The sequence below is a fragment of the Mus musculus genome, chromosome 5 (assembly GCF_000001635.26).
Source record: "Mus musculus strain C57BL/6J chromosome 5, GRCm38.p6 C57BL/6J".
Lineage (NCBI taxonomy): Eukaryota > Metazoa > Chordata > Mammalia > Rodentia > Muridae > Mus > Mus musculus.
In genome coordinates, this window is record NC_000071.6 from 23,676,571 (window position 1) to 23,691,770 (window position 15,200).

Below are 15,200 nucleotides of genomic sequence, written 5' to 3' on the forward strand. Positions count from 1 at the left end.
GTGAGTTTAACGAAGGAAAGATGCACACAGCTTAAATGGAAAGTTTGTCACAGAAAGCCTAATTTTCTAAATACCATGAGATAAGAGCCTAAAACAGCAATCATGCCAAAAAGTGATTTTTTTTTTCTTCCTCCTATAATGGGGAAACTAAACCCTAAATAGGTCAAACAGTTCTACCAGCCTGTATTTCTATTCAGGCCTGGCTGGTTTCTCTTTCTGCCTTCCCAGGCTACCTGGTTTCTCTTTCTACCTTCCAAGGCTATCTAAGATGCAAATCACGCTGACTGACACGTAGTTACCACTTCAGTGTTCTCTTGTCTCTTTGAACAATTACAGTATCTTAAAGATACTGGTCCTGAACACTCAGTCCTTCATTGGTTACAATTGTATCGTTGAGTTACAACTGTATCACTGAGTCTTACTCTAAAGATGTCCCAACAAACAGGAAAGGCCGCTCCAAGTTTGAAAAGATTTTACTTTCTCCATTTTTTTTTTCAAAAAATCTGAAACATACAAGAAAAATGCAGTAATCGGCACTATTAACCCACATTCACTAGGTTTTTTTTAAACGTTTCTCCACAGTTGCTCTGTGTGTGTGTGTGTGTGTGTGTGTGTGTGTGTGTATGCATATGGTGTATTTTGCTGAGTCATTCAGTAGTTTGCAGACTGTTACCCTCCACCCCAAAAGATTTCAATACATATCTACTAAAAGCAAAGATTTTTTTTTTCTACATAATCAGAACGTTATCACTCTAAGAAAATCCAATAAAATATGTTTGGCGACATTTTTTTTCCAACCCAAGGTCATCCGTTACTGTTAGTGCCCATGTGTTTTTAAGTGTGTTTAGAATAATCCCTGGGTTGGGACTTTTTTTTTTTTTTTCTGATACTTTCCCTGAGTTCCAAGGCAGGCCTTGAATTTACAATGTAGCCAGTCTAAGTACACCTGCGTTGCAGGCCTCTTGCCTTACTTAGCTTCTCAAGTGCATGGAAGACAGGCATGCACCACTAACAGTGACTATTTTGAAGAATCTAGTTCTATTTTGCAGAATGTGCATCAGTTTTAATTTTGTTTGCCTAGTACTACAGTAAGGTTAGTAACTTAAGTGCGATGTATAGATGCATAGATGGTGTGTGACATCAAGATGTCAGTGTAGCCAGGCGTGGTGATGCAAGCCTTTAATCCCAGCACTTGGGAGGAAGAGGCAGGCAGATTTCTGAGTTTGAGGCCAGCCTGGTCTACAGAGTGAGTTCCAGGACTGCCAGGGCTACACAGAGAAACCCTGTCTCGAAAAATCTAAATAAATAAATAAATAAATAAATAAATAAATAAATAAATAAATAAATAAAACTTAAGAGGTAGAATGTTTACCAGAATGAAGTCATGGACCCTACCCAGGTTCACTTCCCAGATACCAGAAAAAGAAAACAGAAAAAAAAAAAAAAAACACAGATTATTGAGCATTCCGGAACTCTTGCATATTGGAAACATTAAAAGCTGTGTCAGCATCTAATGGAACTGCAAAATGGCATGTGGACATTCACTGAGGAAAAGCTGGTCAGTTCCTCAAAAACTAATCATAAAATTGCCAACGATTCCACCGATAGGTATATTTCCACAAACGTTAAAAACAGATGAATCTTTCCACAAGCCTGTGAAGCCAGCACAGGAGGCAAACAGAGACATGAGTTCAAGACTCGCCTGGGTTCTAAGCCAGCCAGTGTTGGGGATTTAATTTATGCTTACATGGAAATTCACACATCTGCTACAGGTCCTTGCCAACAGTTGATTATTTGACTGATCAATAAGGAGCCAACAGCCAATGGCCGGCAGGCAGATGAAGGCGGTACTTTGAGGATGCCCAAGAGGAAGCTGAGAGAAGCAGCAGAATCCCCAAGACTGGGAAGCAGAGAGGTCAGATTTAAGAGCCCCAGGGGCCACTCCCCTGATTGTGTCTGGGTTAACAGAGATAAAGTATAGATTTACCAAGTATTAAATTCAGGAATATTGGTCAGGAGTGGCCCAACCATTGAGCTAGTTAAGACATATCAAAATATAAAGGTTGTGTGTGTGTGTGTGTGTGTGTGTGTGTGTGTGTGTGTGTGTGTTTTCATTCTCAAATCCAGATAACTCTGGTGCTCTGCTGTCAAGAAGTGTGATCACCCAATCACCTGACAAGCTCAGAGCAGTGTAGCAGATTATTGCGACAAGCCAGGGCTGCTTGACAATTTCCTGAATTAAAAAACAAATCAATCTCTGGACAGGAAGATTAATATCTACAGTATAACAGTGACCAAAATGTACAAAGTGTGGAGTGTGGTGTTGAATGCCTGTAATATAAACACTCAAATAGAAAGAGACAGGAGGATGGTCACAAGTCCCAAGCCAGGCAGAACTAGAGTCCCAGTCACTGTTGTATTTCTGTGAAGAAACACCATGACCAATTCAACTCTTACAAAAGAAAGCATTTAATTGGGGACTTGTTACCGTTTTGGAGATTTAATCTCTTATGATCATTGCAGGGAGCATGTCAGCACACATGCACTGGATCAGTAGCTGAGAGCTAGTTCTTGCTCCTCAGGCAGAGGGGAAGAGGGGAAGCCTGGCATGTGGCGTGGGCTTTTCTCCAACACAACATCCAAACCCTTCTCATCCTTTCAAAAAGTTCCCCTTCCCAGTGACTAAGCACTCAAATACACGAGTCTCTGGGGGCCATTCTTATTCAAACCATCACATTGTACTCTCTAACCCCCATGGGCTTATAGATATACCAAAGGCAAAAAAATGTATTCAGTCCAACTTCACAAGTCCCCATAGTTTATCACAGTCTCAACACTGTAACCTCCCCCCAATAAAGTCAAAATGAAAAAAGAAAATCTCATATTTCTAACATACAATGGCCCCGGATATACATAACTATTCCATAAATAAGGACTGGGAGCACACTGAGGAAATACTGGACCAAAGTGATACTGTAAACCAACAGGGCAAACTCCAAACTGCAACTCCATGCCAGAGTGCCCTTCAGATCTCCAACTCCTTTCAGCTTTGTTGAGTACAACACACTTCTCTCTCTTGGGCTGTTTCCACTCCTGGTCTACAGCTCTCCTCGGCAGGTATCCCACAGCTCTGGCATCTCCAACATCTTGGGGTCCAATGAAATTCAGGCTTCGCCTTCACAGCTTCCCTCTATGGCCTCTCTGGGCCTCTATGCAGGGACTCTCCTGACCCAAGCCAGACTTCACTAGCTTTCCTTAGCCCCACAGGACTCCCCTTATTTGTATCCTTGACGCTAAAGCCAAAACCACGTGATCACAGCTGCTAAATTAATCTGCCTGTTGGAGCTGAAAGCTTCCCTCCTCCATCAGTCACACCTGCATCCACTTTCTGTTGTTGATGGTTTTCTTCAGTCCTAAACTTTTAATTCCTTTTCACAAGTTGGAAGCTTAGCTGGGTGGGGTGTGGCCCTGAGCTCACCACTGCTTCATTCTTCCACTTAGCGACAGGCTTTTCTCTTGGACTTGGTTTTAACATCACCTTTCCTGATGTTCCTTTTCTCTTCACACTGTACATTTTTTTGTTTCTCTTCGACCAACTTACCTTTTCACTATAAATCTGCATAAGAGTGGCCACTAATAACCATGCAACAGTGTCAGTCAGTGCTGCAATGTCTTGAATTCTCCACTTCCAGTGCCACAAACCCAAAAACTCTTCAATTTAGCCTTAGGAAGATTTTTAGGACCAGGGAAAAAGCAGCCATATCTATTGCCAAAATATCAAAGAATGGTATCTAGGCCACATTAATATTTTTCCCCTCTGAAACCTCTTGAGCTGAGCTGTTAAAAATGTCTACTGCTCAGCACTGCCATCTTCCATGCTAATAAAATGGCCCATAAACCAACCTAGGCTTTCAACTGGTTTTCTTGTCCAAAGTCTTCCATAGTCCTCCAAACATATGGTCTGGCCTATCACAGCAAAACCCAACTCCCGGTATGAACTTCAGGCCTAGTCACTGTTTTATTACTCTGAAGAGACACCATGACCAAAGCAACTTTTATGAACGAAAGCATTTACTTGGGGGCCTGCTTACAGTTTCAAAGGTTTACTTCATTACCTGTAGTAACTGAGAGCTACATCCTGATCCTCAGTCACACACACACACACACACACACACACAGAGAGAGAGAGAGAGAGAGAGAGAGAGAGAGAGAGAGAGAGAGAGAGAGAGAGAGAATGGTGGCCTGGACTTTTGACACCTCAAAGCCCATCCCAGCAACACACCACCTAATCCTTCTAAACCCCTTCAAAGAGTTCCACTCCACAGTGACTCAGCATTCAAATAAGTGTGGGGGGGGGGGGAGGTTGGCATTCTTACTCAAACCATCATGCCCTGTATAAAACAAAAACAAAAACAAAACAAACAAAAAACAAAAACCACAATACACCTGTCCCTCAAAAAAGAATACAATATTGATAGATACTACAACATGAATGAATCCTAAAATACTTTGTTAATGAAAAAAGCCAGACACAAAAGGCCAAATGCTGGATGATTCTGTTTCTGAGAGAAACTCACACCAAGACACTAGGTGAATTAAAAAATCGAAGGCAGACTGGTGTTTTCTAGCAATTTGAGGCACTGGCCACAGAGAAGCAACTGCTTAGAGGCTAGATATCATGATGTTCTATTCTAATGGGATGATGATGTAGAGCCAGGTAGAGATGGCACAGCCAGTGTGTGTATATGCCTGGTGCCACTCTCTCAATTGTTTGAAATGGTTCCTTGACATTATAGGGGTTTCACCTAATTTCCAACAACAAAGTCACATATGTAGACTTCATGAATAGTCCTTAAGAACAATTTGTAATTCCTAGCCATGTATATATGTGTATGTATGTACTTCAGATTCATCTGTCATAAGCTAAACACAGCTCTTCCACTGAATAGTGTCTTGAATTCAAGTGACAATCTTACTTCAAGCTTTTTGGGGGGATGGAGGGTGTCTTTTCAAGATAAGGTTTCTCTGTATAACAGCCCTGGCTGTCCTGGGACTCACTCTGTAGACCAGGCTGACCTCAAACTCACAGAGATCCACCTGCCTCTGCCTCCTGAGTGTTGGGATTAAAGACATGCGCCACCACAGCCTGGCTTAGGTCAGCTTTTGTTTCTCCATCTACCAACTTGTTTGGTCTTTATTTTTTTGTTTTTGTTTTTTGTTTTTTGTTTTTTTCGAGACAGGGTTTCTCTGTATAGCCCTGGCTGTCCTGGAACTCACTCTGTAGACCAGGCTGGCCTCGAACTCAGAAATCTGCCTGCCTCTGCCTCCCGAGTGCTGGGATTAAAGGCGTGCGCCACCACGCCCGGCTGTTTGGTCTTTATTTTTATATTGTTTTTAGACTTGGTAGCTGTATTGTCAGTACTCACTGTCAGTCTTCCTCTTTGGTTTGTTGGGTTGGTTGGTTGTTTGAAACAGAGTCGTATGTAGCCCAGGGTAGCCCATGAGCACTCCAGCTGGACTTAGTCTCCTGCTCCTGCATTTGTCTCCCAGTGGCTGGGATTACTGATATGCACCAACACCATCTTGCTTTTCTTTATCTCAAGAATCTCTCTGTCTACAGAATCTCTCTGTAGACAAAGCTGGCCTGGAACTCAGAGATTCGCCTGCCTCTGATTCCCCAGTGCTGGGATTGATGACACACAACACCATGCCTGACATGAATGAAGATTTTACCTGCATCCATGTAAGTGCACCACATGCATGCCTGTTGAGTCGCTTGAAATTGGGGTTACTCATGGTTCTGAGCCATCATGTGGGTGCTGGGAATGAAACTGGGGTCTTCTCCAAAAGCAACAAGTGCTCTGAACTGCTGATCCATCTCTCCAGCCCCCCCTTTTTAAGATTTATTTATTTATTATATGTAAGTACACTGTAGCTGTCTTCAGACACCCTAGAAGAGGGCATCAGATGTCATTAAGGATGGTTGTGAGCCATCATGTGGTTGCTGGGATTTGAACTCACGATCTTAAGAGCAGTCGGCGCTCTTAACTGCTGAGCCATCTCTCCAGCCCCTCTCCAGACCCCTTAACAGTGACATTTTGAAAGAAAAAAAAAACTTTTTGGAGAGAGGGTCTCACTATGTAACCCTAACTGGCATGGAGCCCACTATATTGACCTCTCAGAAGTTGCCTTCAAACTCACAGAGACTTGCCTGCTTCCTCCTCTAGAATGCCGGCATTAAATGTGTGCGCCACACTCAAACAGAAGGAACTTTCGCACTATCATTTGCACTTTCATCCTACAGTCACTTATTGACACATATATCAATTTGCTATAATGGTTATAGCTGGGCGATGGGGGTGCACTCCGTTATTCATAGCACTCAGGAGGCAGAAGTAGGCAGATATCTGAGTTCAAGACCAGCCTGGTTTACAGAGCGAGTTCCAAGACAGCCAGAGCTTGGAAAGACTTTGTCTCAAAAATAAACAAATAACTGGATAGAAAGTGTCATTTTAGAATGTGAAACTCAGGACATCTACATAATGTTGAAAGTCAGATATGTGCAGGCCTCCCCCCGCATCCCTGCCCAGTGAAATTAAAGACATTCACAATGTTCAATTTTTACCAAATCTAATAGAAAATGAATGTCGCCGGATGTGGTGGCACACGCCTTTAATCCCAGCACTTGGGAGGCAGAGGCAGGCAGATTTTTTAGTTCGAGGCCAGCCTGGTCTACACAGTGAGTTCCAGGACAGCCAGGGCTATACAGAGAAACCCTGTCACAAAAAAAAAATAAATAAAAAAAAAATAAAAATAATAATAAAAAAAAACAAAAACAAAAAAAAAAGAAAAGAAAAGAAAATGAATGTCATAAAATCATTTACATTCTGCTATTTCCAAGTGGAGTCATTAAATCACAATGCATCTTGAAAGGTACTTTTAGTATGTGATAGAACCAAAAAAGACTCTAGTTCGTAGAGTCCATCTCACTCCGGGACTCATGGATGAGAGCCTCGGCTGCTCCTATGAGTCTTCTCATTGTTATCTCTATTGCATAACTTCTGTGGTGAAGCCTACATCTGTCTTTCATTACTTCAAAGGAGTAATGCTGATACCATCAGAAAAAAAAAGTGTGACAGATGGTAGGGGCAGACCACCAATTCCTACGCTACTTCTCCCTCTAGCCACCTGAGGAGATTTGAATGTCTGTCTGTGCCTCAGTTTCCTAACCCATCAACTGTAGTGAGCCCAATTTATTTTATATATATATATATATATATATATATATATATATATATGTATATATATATATATATATACACACACATATATATATATTAAAATATCCACTTAAAGAACCCTGGGTGTGGGGTACTGACCTATAACCCCACATATGGGAGCACTGAAGCAGGGGACTATGTATTGTCAAGGCCAGCCTGGTCTACATAGTGAAAATGTGTCTCAAACCAAGCAAGCGAGCAACAACCATAAAAACTTGGAGACTTAATCTAACCATGTTTGCTGTGAAGTTTAGCTCAGTACATACAAAACATTCAGGAAATGTCTAAGCACTCAGTAAATATTAACTAGTCTCATAATAGGCATTGTGGAATGTATTAGATATCTTTAGCTATTGCTATATACATCTCTTCCAGTTTTATCATTTTAAACAACAAATATTTAGGGTTCCAGGTAGAACTCAGAAGCTGAATGTGTGCAAGAACCTGGGTCTGAACTTCAATAACATGCAGACACACCCTCCCCCTAAAAGGCCTTAAAATTAAATCAGCAATCACTTCTCATCTCACCAATTGATTGTGTGGCCCAGGAGTGCGCAAAGGACAACTCAGCTGGTGAGCCGAGATGCTGCTGAGAATGCGGTCATCAGAAGGCTTGACAGAAGCTGGAAGCCGTGTTCCTAAGGCGGCTCATTCACATGGCTGTTAACAGAAGGCCACCTATGCTAACAGGCTCTGGCAGGTATGTCTCCTTCTCACAGCCTAGATCTCTCCATAGAGCTGCTGGACTGGCTGGCTTTCCCCATAGTGAGTGACCAAGAGGGAACAAGGCAGAAAGTTCAATGCCTTTTATGACCTACCCTCAGAAGTCACAATCTGTCATTTCTGCCACATTCTATACATTAGAAGCAAATACAGTGTGCTCAAATGAAGAGAACAAAACAAAACAAAACAAAACTCTGCCTCCTTTTGGTTGCTGGGGATTGAGCCCAGAGCCTCACAAACACGTTCTACCACTGAACTTTACTCCCAGCCCACCCCCAAGTTCCCTTTTTGAACCAACCATCTCTTACTGATCTCAACATTGCTATGTAGCCAAGGCTGACCTTAGACTCCCAATAATCTCCTCCCTCGAATATGCTTGGCACTGCAGTTATGCCCCATCACGCCAGGTCCTCCTGTCTTCCTCTTTCCTACGCATTCTTTTGAAACAGAGTTTCATATAGCCCAAACAGGTCCGGAACTCACAATAGGTCACAGGCTGACCTTGAGCTCACAGCAATTCTTGTGTCTTAGCCTCTAGATAAACTACCCCTCTCCATATCACCCTTCCTAACTCATAAAGACAAGTTTAAGCTTGGGCTTGACACTCATCTCTCTGGAAGCAAGGCTGAGTTTGAGTCCAACCCAGGCTGCAGAATGAAACATTGCCTCTCCTAAGAAGATGAAGAAAAAAAGAGATTTATTCCTTCGGTCTCAAAGGCTACAAGCCCAAATTACATGGTACTGGTTGTGTTACGGAATCTCTTATCTGAATCACTCCAGGGCATAAACGCGTATATGAAAGTTTGGGTCAGCCTTATGAGGCCCAGGCTAGCCTCAAAGCTCCCCTTTTTCTTTTTTGGTTTTTCAAGACCGGGTTTCTCTGTGTAGCCCTGGCTGCCTTGGAACTCATTCTGTAGACCAGGCTGGCCTGGAACTCAGAAATCTGCCTGTCTCTGCCTCCCGAGTGTTGGGATTAAAGGCGTGTGTCACCACCGCCACCACCAGGCTAAGGAGAAGCAAGACTCTTAAGGAGGGGAAAATGAGTAAATTGACCTGGGGGGTGGGTAGACAGCTTAGAAAGGCCAGTGCTTCTCTAGCATGCACAAAGACCTTTCTTTGGTTACTGTCCCACCAAGATAACTTTTATTCTGACTTCCAAAGACACAGATCCATGCACTTTTTTTTAAATTGTATAGAAATAGAATGACAAAACAATATTTTATTTTATTATTATCTCTTAGAAGCCTGTTTGTTTTCTAGTGAGAGACAGAAAGGGAGTGGATGAGAAGAGGTGGGGAGGAACTGGAGCAGTGAGGAGGGGGTATAACCAGAATATATTATGTGAGGAAAAAAATCTATTTTTAATAAAAGTAAAAAATAAAAGAACTAGAATAATAAACTTTTGTATAGCTTCTTATACTTACTGGGTTTTTTGAGACTATCTGCGTGTCACAATATGTTTATTGTTTTATACTATCTTACTATATGAATATACCATATTTTTAAAAACCTATTGCCATTTTAAAAAGAGATTTATTTATTTTATGTATATGAATGCACTGTCACTATCTTCAGGCACACCAGAAGAGGGCATTGGATCCCATTACAGATGGTTGTGAGCCACCATGTGGTTGCTGGGAATTGAACTCAGGACCTCTGGAAGAACAGTCAGTGCTCTTAACCTCTAAGCCACCTCTCCAGCCTGCATTTTTAGTGAAAGAAAAAAAAAGATTCATATTTTCTTTTTTTTAAAGATGTATGTGTGTATGTATGTATGTATGTATGTGTATATGTATATATGTGAGTACACTGTAGCTGTACAGATGGTTGTGAGCCTTCATGTGGTTGCTGGGTATTGAATTTTTTTTTAGGACTTCTGCTCATCAGCCCTGCTAGCTTCAGTCAACCCCGCTTGCTCAGTCTCTGCTTGCTCTGGCCCAAAGATTTATTTATTATTTACATAAGTACACTGTAGCTGACTTCAGATGCACCACAAGAGGGCGTCAGATCTCATTACCTGTGGTTGTGAGCCACCATGTGGTTGCTGGGATTTTAACTCAGGGACCTTGGGAAGAGCAGTCAGTGTTCTTACCCACTGAGCCATCTCACCAGCCCCAGCTTCATATTTTCTGAAACAAGTATTTTCTTGGAAGTTACATCCTTGCAAATCCCTCTAACACCTGATTTATCTGGAGACAAACTGTCATGCCCGATTCTTCATCCAGTCTTGTTGCTGTTTGATGTCATGTAACCTCCAGAGCTCCTCACTGTTCTCTAAGAGAACATGAAAGCTAAAGTAAAAGAGACAACTCAGCATCACTATGGCTTCTGTTTAAAAATAAGCTTCTGGAAAGGGTTTCTAGATCTATAGGACTTCCTAGACAGGAAAAAACAACCATAGTAGTCCCTTATGTGTGAGCATGCAACTTAGGTCTCAATGAGTGATGGGGACTTCTGCTATCAGATTTTTTAAAGATTTATTTTGCTCTTAATTGCATGACTGTTTTATCTGCATGTGTATAAGAGCCCCACATGTGTGCAGTGCCTGCATAAGTCAGAAGCCAGCTTCAGACCTCCTGAAACTGGGGTGATAGATGGGTATAAACAGCCACATGTGTGTTGAGAACTGAACCCAGGTCCTCTGCAAGAGCAGCTAATGCCCCTAGTCACTGAGCCACCTCTCCAACCCCGATAGACAATTTTTGATTTCCAAAAACTACTCATGAAGGATATAGCACATGCCTATAATCCCTCTGTTTAGCAGGATAGAGGCAGGGCAAGTGGATGGTGGTGAGTTCCAGACCAGCCACTGCTACAAAGCATGCCAAGAATGGTGGGAAATGCCTTTAGTCCCAGCACTTGGGAGTCAAGGCAGGATTGAAGGCAACCTGAACTACATGGTTAATTCCAGTTTAGCCACGACTATACAGCGAGACCCTGCCTCAAAACCAGACCCCTCCCCCCCAATCACAAACTTATGTGAATGCATTAGTGATTAGCATAAGCTAGAAACCATCCTGAACATTAAAAAAAAGATTTAATATAGTAATAACATGCTTTCTATTGTACAGGCCTGGAAAAACTGATATTAAAAGCTGCTACTGGGCTTTGGCTCAATCTAACACTACATAACTGGGGTTCAAAGATTAGATACCTCACAGTGGGAACTAGAGTTTGGATTTGAGACTCTACTGAGAACAATCCCTACCCAGCCACCTCAGCCTGGGAGAGTGGGGTGGTTCCAATCCTATCTCACCCCCTATTTTCTCCCTCTACTAAATCTTGTAGATAGGATTTAAGAATTCAAAGTAAATCTGGGAAGCAAGATGGATAGCTTTCTAGCCTCTCCAAATAGAAGGCAATGGAAATGATATTGACAGACTCAATCCAAGGGCCCACATAGGTAAAGACTCTTTTGGGCTCTATAATGTCACACTAGAAACCATAAGTGGTGTGTGGTGGTTCAAATATACTTGGCTTGTGAAAAATGGCACTGCTAGGAGGTGTGGCCTTGTTGGAATAGGTGTGGCCTTGTTGAAGGAAGTGTGCCACTGTGTAGGTGCACATCGAGGACTATGCTGCTGAGGATCCCCTCAGTGTGGAAGGGAGTCTCCTACTGCTGCCTGTGGATCAGATGTACGACACTCAGCTCCTTCTCCAGCACCATGTCTGCATGCAAACTGCCGTGCATCCCACCATGATGGTAATGGACAGAACCTCTGAAAACTGCAAGTCAGCCACAATTAAATGTTGTCCCTATAAGAGTTGCCTTAGTTATGGTGTCTCTTAACAGCAATAAATCCCTAACTAAGACACAGTGTTTGGAGGTAGTTAATGAGGCTATGATAAAACTCTGGACTCACATCTCTCCTTGGGTCCTCCCCACTTCAGGTCCCACTGTTTCAGTAAGAATTAGTTTCATCAGAGTACATAATAGCATTTACAAATCTAGTAACAGGCTCTTACAGCATGAGTTTGGGAAAAGTACAGACTGTTCTAATGTAAGCACTGTTTTGGTTTGTTTTGGTTTCAGTCTGTTGTTTGGGATCAAACTCAACTCTCCCCACGCAGGAGATGAGAGTTCTACCACAGGGGGACTAGAAGGATGGCTCTATGATTGAGAGCACTTGTGGCTCTTACAGAGGATCAGGGTTGGATTCCTAGCACCCTCATGCTGTCTTGCAACATTTGTAACTCTACTTCCAGGGTGTCTGCTGTGCTCTTCTGGCCTCCACATGCACCACGCACATGTGTGATGTACAGATAGATGTATGAGCAAAAGACTCATACACATAAAATCAAATAAACCTAAAAGAAAAGAAAAAATTGTCCTGAGCCACACCGCTACTCGGCTGTGACAGTGTTCACACCTGTGATGGTTCTGAGAGGAGGCCAAAGCTTTGAAGTTCAGACTCCATTTTCGAGTACCTGACCTAAGTTTGAAATCAGGTAAACTAACAGATCGGTACCTAACATTAGTTTCCAAGTTACCTCCCCCCAACAAAACCCAAACTTAGCCAGTCTCTAGGCTCGCCCCCAACAAGACCTGCATTTCCAGGTCACACCCCCAATAAGACTAGCGTCTCTAAGTTATTACCCCAACAGATCTGCACAAGCCCACTCCCTGCCTAACAACCAGCAATATAGTGGAAAATAGAAATTAAGTTTATGATTTGATTCCCAGCACCAGCCAATTATACTAAAGGCCATAGTAGCTTCCAATTAGATGCTTGCACACTTACCCCCTGCCTGTTGCTTACTATAAAGCATTGCCCAGATAGTTATCTGGGGCTCCTCTCTCCAACAGAAACTGTTCTGTATGTTGGTGATGAACTGAAGACCTGAGCTAGCTCTGGTGGAATAAAGACCTTGCTGTGAGCTGCATTGGATCCGCTCCTGTCTGGTTTTTGTTTTTGGTTTTTGTTTGTTTGTTTGTTTGTTTGTTTTGGGGGGTCACTAACACTTCCCTAGCAACACAGTTCTACGTTCACAAGTCCTGCTTTTGAATTACTTGGAAGCTAAGTAGCAATTGAGCTTCAATAAGCAGAAATAGAATCTATTACACCATCCCAGAAGCCTGTGCTCCTTTGAGACCTTTGAGTAGTTACATAGCAGGAAGGTGCTGTCTAAGAAGGATGCCTAGCTCAGTGCCTTATTGTTGTTTGAAGTATCCAGGACTAGGGTTAGTGCCTCATCCTAGCACTCAGGGTGAAGAAAGAGGCTGCTCAGTTTGCTGCCAGCGTTGGCTATCTAGAAAGTTCTAGGATAGCCCGAACTATGGGCCTCAGCAGAGATCTGAGTGCTATCTAAAGCCTTGGCCTGAAATCAGGAGTTATAGTGTGTACTCCTACACTCTGGTTGGCCAATAATAAGGGCATCTATTATATATCACCCAAGGCTGCAGAGCCAATGAGTAAATGTGTGTGCCACCACACCCAGATCCTAGTTTTTAGTTTAGAAAGAAAAGAAGGAGGAAGAGGAAGAGAAGGAAAGAGGAGAAAGAGGAGGAAGAAGAAGGGGAAGGAGGAAGAGGATGAGGCAGAGGCAGCAGTAGGAGAAGGAGAAGGAAAAGAAGAAGAAGAAGAAGAAGAAGAAGAAGAAGAAGAAGAAGAAGAAGAAGAAGAAGAAGAAGAAGAAGAAGAAGAAGAAGAAGAAGAAGAAATCAGAAATCAGGCTGGAACAGTGAGGAGGAGGAGGAGGAGGAGAAGAAGGAAGAAGGAAGAAGAAGGAGGAGAAGGAAGAAGAAGGAAGAAGGAAGAGGAAGGAAGAGGAAGAAGAGGAAGAAGAAGAAGAAGAAGAAGAAGAAGAAGAAGAAGAAGAAGAAGAAGAAGAAGAAGAAGAAGAAGAAGAAGAAGAAGAAGAAGAAGAAGAAGAAGAAGAAGAAGAAGAAGAAGAAGAAGAAGAAGAAGAAGAAATAATCAGGCTGGAACAGTGTGAATCCTAACCCTAATTCAATGACTATGCTTCTTTAAGGATATTGGCAGAGGCATGTGGATCTCTGTGAGTTCAGGGCAAGCTTGGTTTACAGAGTAAGTTCCAGGACACATGTCTCAAAAACAAAAACAAACAAAAGGATGTTGAATACAGAGATATAGAGGATATCCTCTGTGCCAGGGAAGGCAATAAGACCACTAAGGTACAAATTGAGAGAGACATGAGGTTTTGGCAGCCATGAAAAGTTAGGTTAAAAAGCAAGGAAAAAAACCTCAGAGCCGTGAGGGGAACCACCTACTGACGCACCTTGACTTCTATGCTGGAGCTGTGGGAGAATAAATAGTTCTCTGTTGTTTGAAACCTTCCAACTCATTAACAGCAGCCTAGGAACTAATACAGACCCTATGGATAGACTGATCAATTTGTGTCTAACATATAAGGCCCTGAGCTGTATCTCCAGAACAGGAAAAAAAAAAAAAAAAAAAAAAGAAAGAAAGGGAGGTAACTGTGTGTACAGACACAGACACATGCAAAATAAATGTTTTTAAAATCTGCTACCTAAACTTCTAATTTTGTGTTACATTCTTATTAGCTAATAGATTTTCATTTTGAAATTCTAGGGTCTGATTATTTGTATGAAATTAAACTTAAGTAGTTTTTGTGTTTTTTGAAATGAGGTTTCTCCGTGTAGCCCTAGCCATCCTGGAACTCTCTCTCTTGCAGACCAGGCTGCTTTTGAACTCACAGAGATCCACCTGGCCTCTGCCTCCCAAGAGCCAGGATTAAAGTTGTGTTCCCTCACCACCACTCAGCAAGTGTTTATTTATTTTTTAAATACAGTTACTAAAACATTTTCATGCAAGTATATACTTTGAGGATACTCCCCTCCAAACCTTGAACTTTTAATAATTGGTGTTATTTTATGTATGAGGGCGTTTTGTCTGTATACCACATGCATACTGTGATGGTTTGTATATTCTTGGGCCAGGGAGTGGCAACATTTGAAGGTGTGGCCTTGTTGGAATAGGTGTGACCTGGTTGGAGTAGGTGTATCACTGTGGGTGTGGGCATAAGATCCTCACCCTAGTTGCCTGGAAGTCAGTCTTCCACTAGCAGCCTTTGGATGAAGACATAGAACTCTCAGCTCCTCCTGCGCCATGCCTGCCTGGATACTGCCATGCTCCCTCTTTGATGATAATGGACTGAACCTCTGAACCTGTAAGCCAGCCCCAGTTAAATGTTGTTTTTTTTTTTATAAGTCTT

At 42.3% G+C, this 15,200-nt stretch overlaps 1 protein-coding gene across 8 annotated transcripts in view; it reads right to left on the reverse strand.

The window, feature by feature from the left end:
* The window catches only part of Srpk2 (serine/arginine-rich protein specific kinase 2), a 181,287-nt gene extending 173,215 nt beyond the window's left edge, over nucleotides 1-8,072 (reverse strand). For 5 of the 8 annotated variants that reach the window (XM_011249757.3, XM_030254317.1, XM_030254314.1 and 2 more), the window contains exon 1: nucleotides 7,809-8,072. The gene's annotated coding sequence lies outside the window, so the exon portion shown is untranslated. The remainder of the gene's footprint in view (nucleotides 1-7,808) is intronic. The other 3 variants (XM_017320770.2, XM_030254324.1, XM_030254322.1) reach the window with 1 other exon arrangement.
* Between the last annotated feature and the right edge of the window lie 7,128 nt (nucleotides 8,073-15,200).